This window comes from Capra hircus, chromosome 26, assembly GCF_001704415.2.
Source record: "Capra hircus breed San Clemente chromosome 26, ASM170441v1, whole genome shotgun sequence".
Lineage (NCBI taxonomy): Eukaryota > Metazoa > Chordata > Mammalia > Artiodactyla > Bovidae > Capra > Capra hircus.
This window is the reverse complement of record NC_030833.1, coordinates 19708920-19730321: the sequence shown is the minus strand read 5'-3', so window position 1 is coordinate 19730321 and position 21402 is coordinate 19708920.

Genomic DNA, 21402 nt, shown 5'->3' with positions numbered 1-21402 from the left:
CATTCTATTACAGTTCTATCTTCCTGTTAATTATTAATTAGACCTAGAGGCTTGATCAGATTCAGGTTTGAGTTTTTCATGTTTGTGGCTGTCGGTCTGCAAGTGATTGTGAACTTCTACCAGGAAGCGCATAATGGACAGTTACCTTTTTTGAAGGTAGTAGTCACTGATGGTCAACGCCTGAAACCATTCATTCATTCAGTTCAGTTCAGTCACTCAGTTGTGTCCGACTTTTTGCAACCCCATGAATCGCAGCCCACCAGGCCTCCCTGTCCATCACCAACTCCTAGAGTTCACTCAAACTCATGTCCATCGAGTTGGTGATGCCATCCAGCCATCTCATCCTCTGTCGTCCCCTTCTCCTCCTGCTCCCAATCCCTCCCAGCATCACAGTCTTTTCCAATGAGTCAACTCTTCGCATGAAGTGGCCAAAGTACTGGAGATTCAGCTTTATCATCATTCCTTCCAAAGAACACCCAGGACTGATCTCCTTTAGAATGGACTGGTTGGATCTCCTTGCAGTCCAAGGGACTCTCAAGAGTCTTCTCCAACACCACATTTCAAAAGCATTAGTTCTTCGGCAATCAGCTTTCTTCACAGTCCAACTCTCACATCCATACATGACTACTGGAAAAACCATAGCCTTGACTAGATGGACCTTAGTTGGCAAAGTAATGTCTCTGCTTTTGAATATGCTTTCTAGGTTGGTCATAACTTTCCTTCCAAGGAGTAAGTGCCTTTTAATTAGGGGTTACAAAATGGTGATATTATAACTTTATTATGCCTTCTCCATTAGTTAGCTGAAAATTTCAGAGAAAAATTTTCTCATTAGCGATTTTGTCATCTTGAGGTATTTGGAACTCTTACTGGAAAGACAAGACAAAGTTTCTTCTTTAATTATCAATTTTCAAAATAATGGATAGTTCTCTGCCATCTTGAAAAGATCAACTAGTTTATCGATTTTATCATTGTCATTATCATTAATATTATCATTATAAACTCATGGATTCAAATATATTTAATGTCATTTAGCCCTTCAGTTATTACTCTTTGGAAGGACACATTTTTCCTTCTTTAGTCAGTAGAAGTTTATTTAGTTTGAATTTTAAGTCCTTTTGTCATGTCCTTAACTTAACTCTGATGCTTGCTCTGTCTTCTTAATGATAAAATATTCCAAGATCATTCTGAATAATTTTTGCTGGGAACCTAGAAAACAGCTACTTCTTCAAGTATTTCTGTTACTTTTAATGGGAAATAGTACTTACAAATCACAATCTGGGCACTTGAGGTACTTATTCCTACTAAGTGGGGCAAGATTCCTAGTAACTTCATTTGACAGAACTAAGAAAAAGAAAAGCATGAATTTAAAGATAAACTATATAATAAGATGGAGAAGGCAATGGCAACCCACTCCAGTACTCTTGCCTGGAAAATCCCATGGACGGAGGAGCCTGGTGGGCTGCAGTCCATGGGGTCGCACAGAGTCGGACACAACTGAAGCGACTTGGCATGCATGCATGCACTGGAGTAGGAAATGGCAACCCACTCCAGTTTCTTGCCTGGAGAATCCCCATGGACAGAGGAGCCTGGCAGGCTCCAGTCCATGGGGTTGCAAGAGTCGGACACAATTTAGTAACTAAACCACCACCACCAAAACATCTATAAAATCTACAAATAAATATGTGAAAGAAGTCTAACTTCTTTCTATGCCTATTCTTTTCACTATACATCAAAATATTTTTTTTAAAGTTTCTATGAGTTAGTTTTTCATTTCTTTAATAAGTGTGTGTTCACCCTCTTCTTTCTTAGATATTCCATAGTGTATGATTTTTGTTATTGTAGCTGAAGTACAATGTAAATGGGAGTGATTACAGTGGACAGTCTTGATTTGTTTATAATCTTTGGGAAAAACTGTTCAGTCTGTCATCATTGAGTATGATGTTAACTATAGACTTTTGAAGATGCCCTTCATCATATTAAAAGAATTCCCTTCTATTCCCATATCCCTTCTATTTCTATGTATTTATCATTTCTGGAGGCTGATTTGTAAATGCTTTTTCTGCATCTACAGAGATGATTACAGGTTTTTTTCTTTACTTTATTAGTATCGTAAGCTCTACTGATTGATTTTTGAATGCTTGATCTAACATTGCATTTCCAGGTAAACTATAATTGGCATGATATATTATTATTTTCCATAGTGTTACTTTTTATGTGCAAATATTCTATTGAATCCTTTGCATCAATATTCATGAAATGTATTGCCCTGAAGCTTTCTTTTCTTCTAATTTCTCTGTTTTGATATAAGGGTAATTGTGATCTCATAAAATGAATTCAGAGGTGCTTTCTTCTATTTTCTTTTTGCCATGAGAGTTTGTGCAGAATTTGAATTATTTCTTCCCTTGAACATATTGCAGAATTTCCAGTGAAGCTCTCTGGCCCTAAAGTTTTCTATTCTGGAGAGAATTTTAGCTACAAATATAATTTCTTTATTATATAAAAAACAATTCAGGTTATCTAATTCTTTTTTAATTAGGTCTTTTGTCATTTGTATGTGCCAAGAAATGTGTTTCTTTTAAGTTGTGGAGATTGTGGACCTATAATAGCTTTATTATCCCATTCTTAGCTTTTAATGCCCATAGAAATTGCAGTGCTGTCTCTTCTTTCATACCTGATACTTGTGATTTGTGTCTCATTACCATTGTGAATTTTGTTAATCTTTCCAAAGATTCAAAATTTGAATGGATATTTTTCTATTGTTTTTCTGTTCTCTGATCAAATTTTTATTATTTCTTTCCTCTGTTAGCTTTGGATTTAGCATGCTCTTACTTTTCTGGTTTCTTAAAGTACAAAGTTATATTATTGATTTGACTCTTCCTTGCTTTTTAATGTACGTACCTACAGCTATGCATTTTTCCCATCACACACTGCTTTTGCTGTATTCCACAAGATTTGGTAAATTGTATTTTTTCAATTATTTATTTTTACTTGGAGGATAACTGCCCCACAGTACTGTGTTGTTTCCTGCCATACATCAACACGAATCAGCCATAGGCATATGTATGTCCCGTCCTCCTAACCCTCCTTCCAACTGCCCCATCCCTCTAGATTTTCACAGAACGTTGGATTTGATTTCCCTGCATCATTCAGCAAATTTCCAGCAGCTATCTAGTTTCACATATGGTAATGTATCTGTTTCAAATGGATAAAGAAGTTGTGGCATATATACACAATGGAAAATTACTCAGTCATAAAAAGGAACCCATTTGAGCCAGTTTTAATGAGGTGGATGAACCTAGAGCCTATTATACAGAGTGAATTAAGTCAGAAAGAGAAAGACAAGCATCATTATTAATGCATATATATGGAATCTAGAAATACACTACTGATAAAGCTATTTGCAGGGCAGCAATGGAGATGCAGACAGAGAATGGATTTGTAGGTATGTTAATTTTAACTTGTAGGTATTTTAATTTCCATTCATCTCTGTTTTCTCATTTCACTTGCAATTTCTTTTTTGACAACTGTTTGAGTGTATTGCTTAGTTTCCACATACTTACGAGTTTTCTAGTCTTCCTTTTATTATTGCTTTCTATTTTCATCTTATTGTGCTCAGACAAGAAACTTAGTAAGATTTTAAATTTTACTGAGACCTGTCTTTTGATCTAACAGTTATACTGTCTATCCAGGAGAATCTCTCGTGTGCGCTTTAAAAAAAAGTTGTTGGGAACTGTGCTGCATATAAGTCAGGTCTAACTTTTATAATGCTATTTAAATACTTCATTTCCTTACTGATGTACTATCTAGTTGTTCTTTCCCTTATTGAAAGTGGTGTGTTAGAGTTACCGACTATTATTACAGAACCATTTTAAGCAATTACTAGTAAGGAAGAATTTACTTCTAGCCTTGCACTGTTTATACACAGCTTTTATCATTTTTGTTTCTCAATTCCGTTACTGCCCATCTTTCCTTAGACTTCAGAATAGTTGGGTTTGTAACCTCAGATCTCTGATAAGTTCAAGAAAAGTTCTGCTTCTGTGATTTTTTTAGATTATCTAGCTTCTCATTATTTTTTTTGTTGTTGCTGTTGCTGACTTTATTTTCTGGGTTTTTCTTATTGTTTGGGAATGTGACTCTTTCCAGCTTTTTCTATCCAAGGCGGAATTTTTAAAATGCAGGTCTTTCTTTTGAAAAGAAATTTTAGTTGTTAATTCAAAGAATTTATAGTACTCAGAGTGCTCCCAAGGCCTTCAGATCTAACTGCATTCCAATCCCCTTTCATTCACTCACAAATTATGTGTTTCAGAACATCTCCCCAGTTTCTGTTGCTGTTCTTACACTGGCTGGTAATATTTCCCAGTGAGTTCCAACTAAGAATGTTGAGGTTCTTCTCTCCTCAGGATCATGATAAGCCTAATTTCCTTGCCCCTACACGTCCTCCTTCACAGATGCTGATGCTGTGTGATTCTTTTCAGGGGTTTGCCTCCATTTGTTTATATCCAGGGCTCATGGAAGAAGCCAAATTATCCAATTTTGCTGTGGATGTCTGTAGTTCTTCAGATTGGTTCTTATAGCAATCCTGTTAATGTAATGGAGGGATTCAGGGAGAACTGAAAAGTTATATGACTGCTGCTCTTTTTCCAACAACTATAGTTACTTTTTATTATCCCTTAATTCCAATAAAATGGCTCCCATTTCGTCTACTCTAGACTAAGCACTTTACATATGTTATTACTAACACTTTTTAAAAACCAATTTTGTGGCAATATTAGTCCTATTTTAGAGATGAAGTAAAATAAGCCAACTCACCTAAGATTCCAGACTAGGTAGCAAGAGAGTCTTTCAGACAGCAATGACTGTTTTTTTTTTTTCTTTAATACATTGTATCTTTGCTTCACATAAGAATATCAGTGTAAGTCAAGGCAGTGGCAAAGAGTCAAGGTTAACTTCACAACTATGATTGTGCACACAATTTTTCACCGACCTTATAGGTTTACATTCACTCATTCAATCAGCAAACATTCACTGACTTTATTTCATGTGCCAAGAACTGATATAATGTCATATAATGAGTATTATCAATCAGAACCTCTGCCTTCATGGTATACAATTTAGGATATATATTCTAGGAGTAATAGAGCCTATTAAGTAGCAATGAGATAATAAGCATGTTGACTTTAAAGGCAAGAGAGGGAACTTGGGCTGTAGTGATAGAGATACACTGAAGAGGGTAGAATTTACTGACTCAAAGAGCATAAGAAAGTCCACTTACTGGATTTGGTGTTCAGAGGGGACTGCGGGTAGGGGAAGATGACCAAAGTGATCCTTGAAAATACTATAGGATGGAAACTAAGGAATATGGTTGATAGACATTAAATTTAATAATACAGACTTTCCTGTAGCTCGAATGGTAAAGAATCTGCCTGCGATGCAGGAGACCAGGGTTTGATCCCTGGGTTGGGAAGTTCCTCTGGAGAAGGGAATGGCAACCCACTCCAGTATTCTTGCCAGGAGAATCCCATAGACAGAGAAGCCTGGCGGGCTACAGTCCATGGGGTTGCAAAGAGTCAGACATGACTGAGTGACTAACACACACAAATTTAATAATAGGGAACAAAATGATTTTAAATATTAAAAATCATGTTTCTAGATTATATGAATAAATAAAATGTTTATATACATAAATAAAAAGGGACGTGGCAAACATTCTGGGTCATAATAGCAGAAGCATAGATGTAAGAATGCTGTGGCCAATTCAGGGGACATAAGGAAGTGGGTATGCCCTTAAGAGAGTATATGGAAGGGGGTAAAGAAGGGCAAAATTTGAGTTCCAACAAGGTTACTAGCTTCATGACCTTTGACAAGTGACTTAAACTCTCAAAGCCTGTTTTGTCATCTTTAATATAAGGATAATAATTATTTTCATAGTGTTGTAGTAAGGATGAAATAAGATAAAGTATGCTTGCCACATGCTACGTACTCAATGTGTGTTTATGATGTTGGTGCTAGTCTTAGAGATGGGACTGATTCTCAGTTATCAACGCCCAGCCAAAGACCAAGGTATTAGAATTCTTGGGGATGAGAATTGCTAAAGGGGAGACTGTAAATGATCGAGTTGACTCTTTGTGAAGATTAATTTGGCTATATCATCAGAATGGATTAAGTATAGGTCAGAAAGGCAGGGAATAACGCAAAAAGTTTCCATCTGCAAAAGTTCAGACATGAAAAGTAAAGAGCATGGAATAAGGACAATAATGTACTTTTTTTTTTCTCTCCAGTGAGGATGCTCTGCTTTTTTTTTTTTTCCTAGGGTTTTGTTCTGGTTGAGCATATACATTGTTATCTCAAGGATATTTTCTCACTGACTCAGAATCAATATCAAATTATTTTTTCTGTCAGTTTTGGAGTTCTTATCCTGTAAAGGATTCAACTCCAGGCAGTAAAATTGAAATCAAATAAATAGAGATTTAAAACTGATTATCAGATGCTTAGTGTTCTTTCTCAAACCAATCCTACCGGGATTGAAGAGAGAAGTGTGAAATAGAACTGTACTTTCCCTAATCGCGTCCTACAGCAGTGTTTGCTTAAGGAGTATAGTCTTATTGAGCTACACTGAAAAGGAGGTGAAAAAGAGGTCACTAGTTTGGAAAACTCAACATTGGCCACAGGACTGGAAAAGGTCAGTTTTCATTCCAATCCCAAAGAAGGGCAATGCCAAACAATGCTCAAAGTATCATACAACTGTCTTTGACTGTAAATCACAACAAACTGTGGCAATTTTTTAAGGAGATGGGACTACCAGACCTTACCTGTTTCCTAAGACACATATGTGGGTCAAGAAGCAACAGTTAGAACCTGGCACAGAACACTTGACTGGTTCAAAATTGGTAAAGGAGTACAACAAGGCTACATATTGTCACTTTGCTTATTTAACTTCTATGCAGAGTAGATCATGCAAAATGCCAAGCTGGATGAAATCACAAGCTGGAACCAAGATTGCCAGGAGAAATATCAACAACCTGAGATATGCAGACGATACCATTCTAAGGGCAGAAAGTGAAGAGGAACCAAATAATTTCTTGATGAGGGTTAAAGATGAGAGTGAAAAAGCTGGCTTAAAACTCAACATTCAAAAAACTCAGACTATGGCATCTAGTCTCATCATTTCATGCCAAATAGAAGGGAAAAAAGTGGAAGCAGTGACAGATTTTCTTTTCTTGGGTTCCAAAATCATTACAGATGGTGATTGCAGCCATGAAATTAAAAGACACTTGCTTCTTGGAAGAAAGGTCATGACAAACTTAGACAGTGTTTTAAAAAGCAGAGATATTACTTTGCTGACAAAGGTCTGTATAGTCAAAGCTATGGTTTTTCCAGTAGTCAGGTATGGATGTGAGAGTTGGGCCATAAAGAAGGCTGAGGGCCGAAGAATTGTGGTGCAGAAGAATTGACAGTTCCTTGGATTGGAAGGAGAGCAAATCAGTCAACCCCAAAGGGAATCTACCCCGAATATTCACTGGAAGGACTGACGCTGAAGCTCCAATCCTTTGGCCACCGAATGAGAAGAGCTGACTCATTGGAAAAGACCTTCATACTGGGAAAGACTGAAGGCAAAAGGAGAAGGGAGGGCAGAGGATGATATGCTTAGATAACATTACTGACTCAATGGACATGTATTTGAGCAAACTTTGGGAGATAGTGAAGGACAGAGGAGCCTGGCATGCGGCAGTTCATGGGGTGGCAAAGAGTTGGACATGGCTTAGCGACTAAACAACAAGTTTGCTTGAATCAAATAATAAGCACAAACTGGCAAAAGGTGTGGATAGCCCATTTCTACAGCTGAATAGGAAGAGTTAAACATATTTACCTTAGGAAGAGTGACTCAGCAACAATCTTTCTGCTGCACAGCTCAACAACAAGATGGCAGTTTTGACTTATTTTCCCATCACCAGGATGATTGCTCTGATATGTTCTCCAGTAGTAAGCATGAGCTTTCACTAAACTGCCAACAAATCATCTATTGGGTAGCACAAATCTTCTACCTTTTGACCAAAAGTGTATTTATGAGCTGGAAAACTGAAAAAAAAAAATCTGTGTATAGTCAATAGGGCTGGTTTATGTCTAAGAAACTGAATGGAAAATAAACAGTTCATGTCATACTCTGCTGTCACGCTACCCTCAAAAATGGGATTTGATCTGGCTTTCTTAGGACTTGGAGTAGATCTGTGAGAGATTTTTCCAGCTTCATTCTTCGTGCTAATACAAACTTTGACACTTACCTTAGACCATGATCAAAATAAAAAACATTTTCACTCTGAATCCCAATCAGCTTTCATCCCATCCACTCTTCCAGGGCCAAGCTAACCTTTATTCATTTAATATATAAATATTTCTTGAGTGTTGAATCTGAACTAAGGACCTGCTTGCAACTAGAGAAATAACACTGTTTGACCCACAGGATGGATCCCTACTTTTGCAGGACTGGGGTGAAGCCTGTTATTAGGCAGTTTGTCCTTCATTCATTTATGTTTCTAGTCTTCAAAAGTAGGCAGTTCTATACTTCTTCCCCTCCTGCAATAGTAGGAACTTGTCTGTTTCCAAATATTTTCATATCTCGTCCCAAAGAGAAGCCACTATTGTTATTTTGAATTTCCCATTCCTAATTAACATGATGATAAAAGTCCAAACACTCTTGTAGCTCAACAAAATGTAAGTCTGTAAGGACATCTTATTTACTTAGCAGCACATAGCATTTTAATTTGAAGAGCATTCTGTTAGAACAGTTATTCTTTTAGCTATTGTTTCTATTGTCAGGGGAAAAAAATCTCTAAAAACATTAGTTATTGTTGTTCAGTAAGAAGAGGAAGTTTTTGAGGTACTTCTGAATTATCAGTTATAACAAACTATTCTCAAGTTCATACTATTGTATTGTATATAAAACAATAACAACATTTTTAAAACGAACATTTTGTCAATACATGGAATAATAAAATCTGCCACAGTGCTCTAAATAGGCAGGGAGAAGAACAGCCTACTCTGGGAAGGAAATGACCTTGCCCTTGTGTCTTACATTCCGCAGCTATAGTGCTGGGAGAGAAAAATGTGGAGACAAGAGAGATATAGTAAATATCTCCACCTATGCAGAGCCGAGCTTCGCAGGAGATCTGCAACAACTTGTAACAAACAGAACATGTATTCACATTACCCAGCCTTGCTGGCCTCCCAGTTCTGTGGGAGCTGATCTGCATCCCAGGTACTTCTGTTAGAAGACTGAAGCCTGGGACAAGCCGACACAAAGGAGCGAAAAAGACAGCGAACAAAACATGGTTGTATAAAAGGAAACTCTCCATCCTGCACAGTTTTGAGCTACTGCACTCAATGGGATGCCCAAGAAAGCTTTGGATTCCTGCTGTAGAACCTTAGCTATAGAAACACCATTTTGCAACAGAGAAAAACAAACCTGACTCCATATCGTATATTTCACCCTTATGCTCTGCCCCCTGTGCTTAGTCATGCTGGATCTGCACCTCTGTAAAAGAATCTTGCCTATTGCCTGAAATAGACATTCCAGTCCCTTCTCAAGACTCTACCTGCCAGGCTGGACCTTTAAGGGTGTCACACTTTTCATCCATATAGAAAGAAAAGATTGTGGAACAGAGAGTAACATTATCTTGTTGGAGGTTTACAGGAACATTGTGACCAGACTTAACATGCACAGCTGCAAGAACAAAGAATTTCTGCACCAAGAAGGGTTGCAACAACCACTCTCCAAAGAAGCCTGAATTCTAACTCAGGTAAGATGCTTTTTTGGGGACACTCATCCACTGTTTTCTCAGTCTTCTGGTTCTCTGAATAAAGTCACTACTCCTTGCCCCAGTACCTCATCTCTAGGTTTACTGATCTGTCTTGTGGTATGTAGCATAAACTTGGATCCAGTGACAGTTTTACCACACTTTGTATAGTCAGAAAAGACCAATGGCACCTCTCCTTTCTTTGCTGTCTTCTCCTGCAATGTAAGAAGCTAAACAGTTTTCATCATTTTTCTGGATAAGATTTGGTCTGCTTTAAAGCTAAGAAAAGGATAGAGATGTGAGAGATGGTCATGAGGAGGAGGCAACAGGTTTTGCCTTCTCTCTGAAGACAAGAAGCTCCTATTCTTTGGGTCAAGGAGAACATCCATGATGACTTAGCAAACATTCCTAGTGATGTATCCCCTGGTTCCAAAGTCCAGGGACTCTTTTCAAGTCTTCCCTCACCTGATCTTTGCTAAATAAAAAAATTTACAATGACACAATCCACTAGGGGAAGAGCCTTCCCTTTGTGACTAGAGACCACGCAAAATTGGAGAGGCCATCAATCACCCAAAGGGTGGGGCCACCATCTTGGTTTCAAAAATCCAAACAGACTATTTCTGATACCTTAAAGGAAAGGCCTCTAGAGTCTTTCTCTACAGGAACGTTGCCAAAGAGAATTATTCTCAAGATGTAGGTATAAGAAAGTTTGCTTTGCTAAGCTTGGGACTTGCTTGGGATCTGCTACCTCTTTTTTGTTTCTCCCTTTTGCAGTGGGAATGTTTCCCTTTTAGAATGTGAATGTCTATCCTATGTCTCTTCCACCATTGTATGTTGGAAGCACAGACCTTACCTGGCTTCACAGATTCACAACTGGAGAGGAATTTTGCCCCAGCATAAATCAAGCCTCAAGTGTCACCCTGATCCAGATGACATTTACATAACATGTTGAACTTTAGAGTTTTTAATGGAATGAACTAAGACACCTGCATCTGCTGGCATTACATGAGTTTATTCTGCATAAAAGAAGGACCAGGGGTGGAATGTTATGGACTGAATGCTTGTGTCACTAAAAATCATATGTGAAGCCCTAATCACTGCAGATGGTGACTGCAGCCATGAAATTAAAAGACACTTACTCCTTGGAAGAAAAGTTATGACAAACCTAGATAGCATATTCAAAAGCAGAGATATTACTTTGCCGACTAAGGTCCGTCTATTCAAGGCTATGGTTTTTCCTGTGGTCATGTATGGATGTGAGAGTTGGACTGTGAAGAAGGCTGAGAGCCAAAGAATTGATGCTTTTGAAGTGTGGTGTTGGAGAAGACTCTTGAGAGTCCCTTGGACTGCAAGGAGATCCAATCAGTCCATTCTGAAGGAGATCAACCCTGGGATTTCTTTGGAAGCAATGATGCTAAAGCTGAAACTCCAGTACTTTGGCCACCTCAGGCGAAGAGTTGACTCGGAAAAGACTCTGATGCTGGGAGGGATTGGGGGCAGGAGAAGGGGACAACAGAGGATGAGATGGCTGGATGGCATCACCGACTTGATGGACATGAGTCTGAGTGAACTCCGGGAGTTGGTGATGAACAGGGAGGCCTGGTGTGCTGCGATTCATGGGGTCGCAAAGAGTCAGACACTACTGAGTAACTGAACTGAACTGAACGGAATCCCCAGTGTGGCTGTATTTGGACATGGGATCTCTATGGAAGTATTTAAAGTGAGGTGGTAGGGGTAGGGTCCTGATCTAATAAGTCACTGTCCTAATAAGAGACACCAGAGAAATCACTTCACTCCCTGCCCACCCTCCTCTCAGCACACTAGCCAAGGAAAGGCCATGTGATCACACAATGAGAAGGCAGCCACCTGCAACCCAAAGGAAGAGATTTCACCAGCAGTCAGACTTCCTGGCACCTTGACCATGAAAATTTAACCTCCAGAACTTGGCATTTCTATTGTTTAACACACCCAGTCTTGTATTTTGTCATGGCAGCCCAAGCAAACTGGGATAACCACAGCCACTACTGGGAGTACCATGCAGAATTATGTCTCTGAGAGGAGACAGTTGCTTTCAGCACCATCCAAAATGTTGCCTTCAATGGTTCTCAAACTAGTGTGACTTTTCATGCACCTTCATATGTATGCATAAGAATGAATAAAGGTGTCTACCTTTACAAAGAAAGTCCTGATGAAAGAGCAGTTCTTTTGCCATATAAAATAGAAATGATCCCAGAAAAGTGGCTAAAACTTTCAACAATTACTAAGCTTTGTACTTGGGCGCACTACCTTCTCAGAAGTCTGTTTCTACTTGAACCCTACCCTATAAATCCTTTTTCTTTACACACCTTCCAATCTATTCCTCTTCCTTCATCCAAGGTACATACTACCTTAGATGAATTCCTCATTATCTCTCACCTGGAGAATTGCTGTGGTTTACTAATTAGCCTCTTAGACCTTCCTTGCTTTCAACCTCAGTCCAGCTAATCCATTGTTCATTCCAATGAAGAGTTCTTTCTGATTATTTCTCTCCTTTGCACAAAGTCCTCCAATGACTCCACCCTACCAAATAGTGGGTTCCAAACTTGGTGTACTGGCCATTAAGGATGCTTATTAAAATATCCAGTATGAGGCCCTACCTCTGGAAACCCTGAGTCAGTTGGGCAAGTCTATTGTAGAAACCCTGAGGTCCGCACTTTGAGAAAACAATCCTAGCAGATAATGTTTAAATTCCTTATCATGGATATTTAATGATCTGACTCCTTATCTCCCAGAGAACATTTCTTGTGCAGTCCTCCTCCTCTACCCATTAGCATATCATCCAGCTATGCTGAACCACTTTCAGGTCCCCAAACCTGTCTTGCTATTTTAGAATTTATGTCTTTGCTCCATCAGCCTTGAAAGCTACCTTTCTTCCAGCTTGTCTGCTCGATGAACACCTCTACGTCGTTCACTGTGTGAAAACACTTATGATGGCCACCGTGTTCCGCAGGAAGAATTGATTTCTCTCTCCTGGCTCCATTCTGTCCTTGGGGACCTCTGTCAGAGCTCCCCTCACACCTAATGGCACGTATGTGCTTTCTTAAGAGATTAGAAGCTCCTTGAATTCAGATTCCATGCCTTATTCTTCTTTGGAGCCACACATCTAGCACTGCTGCTGGCCCACAGAGAGTGCTCAACAAATGTACGTGCTCAAGAAGGAACACAAAAGTGATGCGCTGTAGGAAGTCTGTGTATTCTTCCAAGTCAGATGAAAACTCAGAGGGAGTCACTTTCCTCTAGCCAATGAGTAATGAAGAAAAACAAAGTCTTAGTTTCATAACACAGAAGGTCATAAGAACTCAGTTCTCAGTAGTGTGGGGTACCTCAGTTCAGTTCAGTTCAGTCGCTCAGTCGTGTCCGACTCTTTGCGACCCCATGAATCGCAGCACACCAGGCCTCCCTGTCCATCACCGACTCCTGGAGTTCACTCAGACTCACATCCATCGAATCAGTGATGCTATCCAGCCATCTCATCCTCTGTCGTCCCCTTCTCCTCCTGCCCCCAATCCCTCCCAGCATCAGAGTCTTTTCCAATGAGTCAACCCTTCCCATGAGGTGGCCAAAATACTGGAGTTTCAGCTTCAGCATCATTCCTTCCAAAGAAATCCCAGGGCTGATCTCCTCAGTGACCCTCAAATTTTAGTTCTGAAGAGTTTGTCAAATGTAAATTCCTAGGCCAGTCCCTCAGAGAGTCTAATTCTGAATGTCTGCAGTGGGGGTCCAGAAAGCCACATATAAAACAAAAGCTTTGTGTGGTTCTCACACAGACAATTCCAAGAACCTCAGACTGTGACTCATAATTGTTCCTCCACTGAAAAAAGAAAAGCTTGATCCAAACCAACACCTAGGTACCTACTAGAATTACTATAAACATGCTTAGCTTTGAAGTAAACATACATTTTCTCCTTTTATGACTTAGGAGAGGTCATAAATACCATTCAGAGCTGTCAAGCCCTGTTGTAAAGATGCTAACTGTTGACTAGGGTAGGGGAAGTTGTAAAGCTCTTGAAGAGTTAACCGCCCGAGCCAGTGAGCCAGTGCTCTGTTCAAGTTGCTTCGAGTGCAGTGGTCCCCAGACTTTTTGGTACCAGGGACTGGTTTTGGGAAAAGACAATTTTTCAATGGACCCAGGGGTAGGAGTTGGGGGATGGTTTCAGGATGATTCAAGGCCATTACATTTATTGTGCACTTTATTTCTATTATTATGTCAGCTCCACCTCTGATGGTCAGGCCTTGGATCCTGGAGGTTGGGGACCCCTGCTCTAGTACATACACGGGTGTGAGAGGTCTACAAGTTTCCCCCTGTCCTCCAGGAAACAGGAACTCCAGGAAGCATGGGGCCAAGCCAGAGACACTGTGATTTCTTCAAAGATTGGAACTTCATCAGAACCTCTTCCCCACCCTCCTAACTATTCCTTGTTGACCTTTGGGAATGAGAAATCTCTCCGTTCCACTGCTAGTCACAATAGGGAATAGCATGAGGGCTGGTCCTCCTGACACTATCCCAGCCCTTCCGCTTCTAGGCTTAACTAAAAACTAATCTTATCAAAACAGGCCAACCTTCTGGGACGCACCCTCTGTAGAAGGAGGTGAGCTAAGGTAAAGTGTCTCTGAGTTTTCCAATCTGCAGACAATATCTGGTTTGCTTCCTACACACACCAGTCCTTGCCTAGGTGAACAGTATAGAAATCAGGAGGCAGCACTAGGGACGGGAGTAAAAAATTATATTAATGGGACTCATGAGAATCTTTGGGTCCTTCACATCAAACTGAGTAATATTAGTTTAGGGGGGCTTCCCTGGTGGCTCAGAGGGAAATTTGATATGGAGGAAACTAGGTTCCACCAAAGACGAGAGAGAATGGAGGGCTGGCTTTATAAACTGAAGAACATTTACCAACATTACTGGGTATTTTCAGAACATGCTCTGCCCAGCATCTTTACTCAGATTTAGCAAACAAGTACTATTTAACAACAGTAACTACATTTTACGTGCAAAGTGCTCAATGGAACACAATGCCTTTATTGTAGGTATCACAGCAATTCAGAAATGTAGATCCTATTATTCCCATTTTATAGTTGAGGAAATGCCTTGTCATTTTACTAGAGCTGAAACTAGCATATGCCTATCCGAGGGATACAGCAAGTTATTCTTGCTTGAAAATCAAAAATGCAAGTAGCATGGGGGATTTTATCATAAGTATGTTTTAAAACAAAGGAAAAACCATAGGCATGTCATCGATCAAAATGTCAAATTCAAAAGAAGAAAAAGAAAACTACAGTTAGTGTGGTCAGAGCATGTTTCATTGAGCTGAGGCAGAGTATGTTCTGACTGACAAAAAGGATAAGAACCTTAGAGTGGACGGGGGTGAAGAAGGCAGAGCAGACGGAAAGCTTGTTGCTCAGTCTGGTAGACAGAGTTTGTCTTAAGAATTCTGGAGAAGTTTAGAGGTGCTAGTAGGTCTAGGAAAAAAGAGACACTTTGAGAGTAAGCTGACAGAATCTATGTGTTTTCTTATAGACACCTGGAAAGCTTCAGGTTTTTTTGTTTTTGTTTTTGGTTGAATTCAGACAATTGGGTACAGAATGAATTAAGCGGAAGACTTTATTTACAAAGTGATTTTAGTGGCTGAAGGATGAAGCTCTTTGCGGGTGGGAGAAGGAGAGAAAATGATGTGGGCAGATGGGCAACATGAAGAAAGAACTGCCTGGACTTGCTCTCAGGATCAGCAAGACCTGGTTTTGAATCCTGCTTTTACCATTCACCTGGCCGGGTGAATACTTACTATATGTCATGCCCTGTGTTAGTCATTCATTCATTGCACAGGTACGTTCTGAGTGTTTTCTACATGTCAAGCATCATTTTAGGCATTAGAGATATAGCTACATAAGACAGAAAATAGCCTGTTCTGTTCTTGATTCTATGAGACAAAAAAATCATTATTGTCACCATTCTGCAGGTAAAGATCCAAGTTTCAGAAGGTTAAATAGCCACCAAAAGTCATATAAAAGATAAGTGGCAGAGCTGTGAGTCTCTGGATTCTAAAAATCTATATACCAGGAACTTCCTTCGGAGAAGGCAATGGCACCCCACTCCAGTACTCTTACCTGGAAAATCCCATGGGCAGAGGAGCCTGGTGGGATACAGCCCATGGGGTCGCTAAGAGTCGGGCATGATTGAGCGACTTCACTTTCCCTTTTCACTTTCATGCATTGGAGAGGGAACTGGCAACCCACTCCAGTGTTCTTGCCTGGAGAATCCCAGGGACAGGGAAGCCTGGTGGCCTGCCGTCTATGGGGTCGCACAGAGTCGGACACGACTGAAGTGACTTAGCAGCAGCAGCAGCAGGAACTTCCTTGATGATCCAGTGGTTAAGACTCCGTGCTTTCAGTGCAGAGGCTGCAGGTCCAATCCTTGGTCAGGCAACTAAAATCCCACTTGCTGCACAGCACAGCCAAAAGAGCAAAATAAAATAGAAGCAGGCACCAACCCCAGGCTACCAGAGCTGGGTGCTGGTCCCATCACTTCATGGCAAACAGATGGGGAAACAATGGAAACAGTGAAGAACTTTATTCTCTTAGGCTCCAAAATCATTGCAGATGGTGACTGCAACCATAAAATTAAAAGATGCCAGTTCCTTGGAAGAAAAACTATGACAAACTTAGACAGCTTATTAAAAAGCAGAGACATTACTTTGCCTAACAAAGGTCTGTTTAGTCAGTTATGGTTTTTCCAGTAGTCATGTATGGATGTGAAGTTGGATCATAAAGAAAGCTGAGCGCTGAAGGATTGATGTTTTCGAGCTGTGGTGTTGGAGAAGACTCTTGAGAGTCCCTTGGACTGCAAGGAGATGTAACCAGTCTATCCTAAAGGAAATCAGTCCTGAATATTCATTGGAAGAACTGATGCTGAAACTGAAACTCCAATCCTTTGGCCACCTGATGCAAAGAACTGACTCACTGGAAAAGAACCTGATGCTGGGAGAGATTGAAGGTAGGAGGAGAAGGGGACAATAGAGGATGAGATTGTTGGATGGCATCACTGACTCGATGGACATGAGTTTGAGCAACTCTGGGACTTGGTGATGGACAGGGAAGCCTAATGCGCTGCAGTTCATGGGGTCACAGAGAGTCAGACACAACTGAGTAGCTGAAATGAACTGAACTGAACCAACACCAGGCTACTCGAGCAGGGTGCAGGTAACTCACCTTTCCTGAGATGCAGTGGTTTATTCTAATAAAATAAGGATATTGAATCTTCTCTTAACATAAGGTAGTTTGGTGATTATTTTATTCATTCACTACTGGCAGCTAAGCATATGGTAGTTTTGTTGACTAATTTATTCATTCACTATTGGTGGCTAATTAGACTAGAGAGTCTCAAAGAGATTTCCACTGCTCCTTTAAATAAGGTTGACGCGACTCTAGGAATATTAGAGAGAGACAGGGCCCTGCTCACATTAAGGATGAGTTCTCTCCATGTGTTTGGCAAGGGCCACACTTGAAAGAAGCAAAAATGAACAAAGTGTGTTTATTCTTTCTCTTCAACTCACGTTCGTAAGTCGTCTTTTTTTTCCCCAGTACTCAAGGGGAAAAGAATGATCACTGTACACATTTGTTTTATTCTGCTACCATGAAAATAGTGCCAAGGACACAAGCATATCACTATAATTATGGTTTTGAAGAGTCTAGTAAGAAGTAACTTTTTTTAGGTGAGACTCTAAGAAGACAGGTAAGAGGCTTCATGCCTTGGGGAAGTATATTGAAGTAGTCATCCTAGGTGGGTAATACTACCTTATTAGATTATATATATGAGAAGGTAGCCTGGGGAGGGGCTAGGGAATGGTGCACAATCCCTGCCACTGAGACTTGCTACTCAGCTATCTTTTGTAGAAGGGAAACACAATAAGAAAAGAATGCCAACTTAGCCATGTTACCTTGTGGCAAACACCACCCACCAGAACAGGCACAGAGAGAGCTTGTCAACATGGAAGCCACTCCCATTTATTTTTGAGCATAAGAAAAGGAGGAGGTCTTGGATGTGAAACGGACTTCCATTTGAGGAAGTACATCACTCAGCAAGATGCGTGGAAGACACCTGTCTCAAGGAAAGCACAAGGGTGTAGAGATCAGAAATCATTCCAAGTAATTTTAAAAATTATTAAATTCACATTGCTTAGGTGATTTTTTTTTATGATTCTGGATTTTTGCTTGAGATTCAAGGACAGATTCACATATAGCAAAATTTAATGTGTTCCTTGTTTACTGATACTAGAAGAGAGGTGGCCTTGGCTTCTTATTTAACAATTCTAGCTGGACTTGGCTTCTTATTTAACAATTCTGAACCTTACGTCTCACTTATAAAATGTGTAATAATGACACTACTTAATAGGGCTATTATGAGGATTAAACTATATATGTGTATATATATATGGTTTCTCAGGTGGCTCAGTGGTAAAGAATGCACCTATCAATGCAGGAGACATAGAGACATGGGTTTGATCCCTGGGTCAAAAAGATACGCTGGAGTAGGAATGGCAACCCACTCCAATATTCTTGCCTGGAAAATTCTATGGACAGAGAGGCCTGGCAGGCCACAGTCCATGGGACACAGAGTTGGATACAACTGAGCGAGTGTGTGTGCACTCATGCATGTGCACGCACACACACACACACACACACACACACACACACACGTATCAACAAATCTAGTGGTTGGCCGACAGTGTTACATGCTACTAGCAGTCACTGCAGAGATTCCAAGGGGGCTCAGTGGTAAAGAGTCCACCTGCCAAAGAAGGAGACACAGGAGATGTGTTCGACCCTTGGGTCAGAAAGATCCCCTGAAGGAGGAAATGGCAGCCCATTCCAGTATTCTTGCCTGGAGAACCCCATGGACAGAGGAGACAAGGACTATAGTCCATGGGGTTGAAAAGGATCAGACGTGACCGAGATACTGAGCACCCACAGCAGCCACTGTGTGCCTGTGACAGGCCGATGGATGCTGAAGGACTGATAGATGCTGTGATACACTGATGGGCTATATTGACATGCATGCTGCCCTTTAGGGGCTTAAAGTCCACCACACTTCTGTAGCAGTACTAGCAGTGCGTGTGTTAAGTCATGTCAGACTCTTTGAAACCCCATAGACTGTAGCCCACCAGGTTCCTCTGTCCATGGGCTTTCCCAGGCAGGAATACTGGAGTGGGTTGGTATTTTCTCCAAAACTATAACAGAGGAATGTTATAGGCTATGGTTTTCATCCAAGGGAACAATGGTCAACTTAAGCTGGAAGAGCCTGAAAAGCTTTATGAAGCAGGCAGATTGGGCAGTGAGAGAGAAGGACAAGAAAAGGAACTTCAGGCAGCAGATCATTGTGTTAAAGGACAGTGTCTAGACCTGTGCTGGGGTGCAGGAGTGCCAAGGCTGAAAACGAAGTTGGAGGCTCAGTCATGGAAGCCTCTCAAGTCATCTGGTCCTTCAATATTCTTAAGCTACTACTGGGTGCCAGGTACTGTGAGAAGTACTCTTAAGAGAATAAAGAAGGAAAGGACTTTGGTTCAAACGCCATTTACAAATAGTCCTTGCCCAGGCAAATGGGTCATTAGCACCACAGCAGAGGAATAAACAATGTGGTGGTTACATTTCTGCCCCAGACCAACCAAAGCAAGTTACTTTGCCTCTCTGGGGCTCAGCTTCCTCATCGGTGAGCTGGGGATATTCATTTTTCCCTGCCTACCTCATCTGACAGCAAAAACGAGAGCCGAAAATATTGAGAGGAGGCAAGGATGGGAAGGCCCCAGGAGAATTGTAAAGTACCAATGACACAAAAGATTGTGAGAAAATGAGGGAGATGTTGACATGCATGATGATCGAGTAGCTGGAGAAGATGGTGGTAAATAAGACGGAAACAGTGTGGATCATCATAACGATTCATCATGGTTCATTCAATCACCGAACAAATCTGTGCTGAGAGCTGACCATCTGTGAGGCACTGCTTTAGCATCACATGTACAAAAATAGACAAAACAAAGTTGCTGCATTGTTTTTTATGGGGAGGAACACTAGAAATAGATGGATAGTCATGTAAGTTATTAAAGGTTAGGCTAGCAAGAAAAAAAGTAGAGTGGAGCGACAGGAGATGATGGGAGGTGGTGATAATCGTAGTGAGAGTGATACTTTACCAGCTGAAATCTGCTAGCAACATCCAAAGCCTGTGGAAGAGCCCATTCAGTACAGGGAGACAGGTTACAGGGGCCCCCTGCATGTTTCTTCCCTGGTCCAGTCTTTGTCACTCTAGGTGGTACACAGTGGTACACGTGTGGAGCTGTGGCATTTATGTAGGCTCTGAGTTGGGTGCCTGGAGGCTGACATGCAGAAGAAAAGAGCTTATGGTTGAGATTTCTCTAAGCCTATTCTGAGCCCAGATGACCAAACAGTCTAGGTAAAGAAATACTCTGGTGGTTTTCCTTCATATAAAACATGTTTCTGAAGCTAGTCTTCCTTGCCCCTCAAGAGTGATTTCTGTGTAAGTTTCAGGAGTCTGGCATGTATTGCAAATTGGCAACATCAATTTTCCCCGTAAGAAATAACATTGTTATAATTCTCTCTGGCTTTAAGCTTATGTTATTGTCCTGAAGGAAACAAAGTTGAAGGTGGGTAGAGAACGGCTATTAAAACCCTGGGTTCTTTCTGCACATATGAAGAGCATACAATGACTCTATATGCCCTGCCTTTCACAGCAAGGGATCTGAATCAGTCTGGGCAAACGGTTAACACCTGAACAGCATGGGAGCAGAGAACACTGAAGTGAAGGGACTATATGAAGCCTAGATACAATGAGCACATTCTGGAACAGCATACAATTTGGTACATGTCAGAGAAAGGGCCCCATTGGACTCTGGAAGGTCACCAAAAGCAGGAGCCATGTTTTTTGCACATTCACATTCCTTGCCTTTTAGTCCTGTATCTGGCAAAAAAAATCAGCCAACATTTAGCTGTTTGAATGCTGGACAGAATGAAAGAGAGAATGAGTAAGTAAGTAGGAGAGTAAATTAACAGAATCTAATGTGGAGCAGAAGGGATAGACAAATGCGGAATCCAATCAAGGCATCATCTGTACACCTGTAAGAGCCTGAACATGGTCTTGAGCTTGAGCTTCCTTTCCCTCATCTGGGCGCTGAAGATAATTACCATATCCACCTGAGAGAGCTATTGTGAAGAAATATGAAATAACATAGAAAGTTCTTAAAGCAGTGCCTGGAATGTAGATGTGCTCCACAAATGGTCAGTGTTAACAGTCATATGAGTTTTCATGCTCATGGTCATTGGCAGGAAAGCAGGATTTTTCACAATCAGAAGAAGAATGCATCATGTAAATAGATTTTAGTAAAAAGGTTAATCACATCAACAACTCTTAACAAGGGCTTTGATCTGTTTACATTCTGTATCAGTCTCACCATCTCTGAGATATAAAGAAGTACACATATATTTACTGATCAACTAATAATAAGTAATATGGGGAAACAGAAAGAATTATAAAATATGGGCTCTATCTTTAAGTTGTTTTTACAAC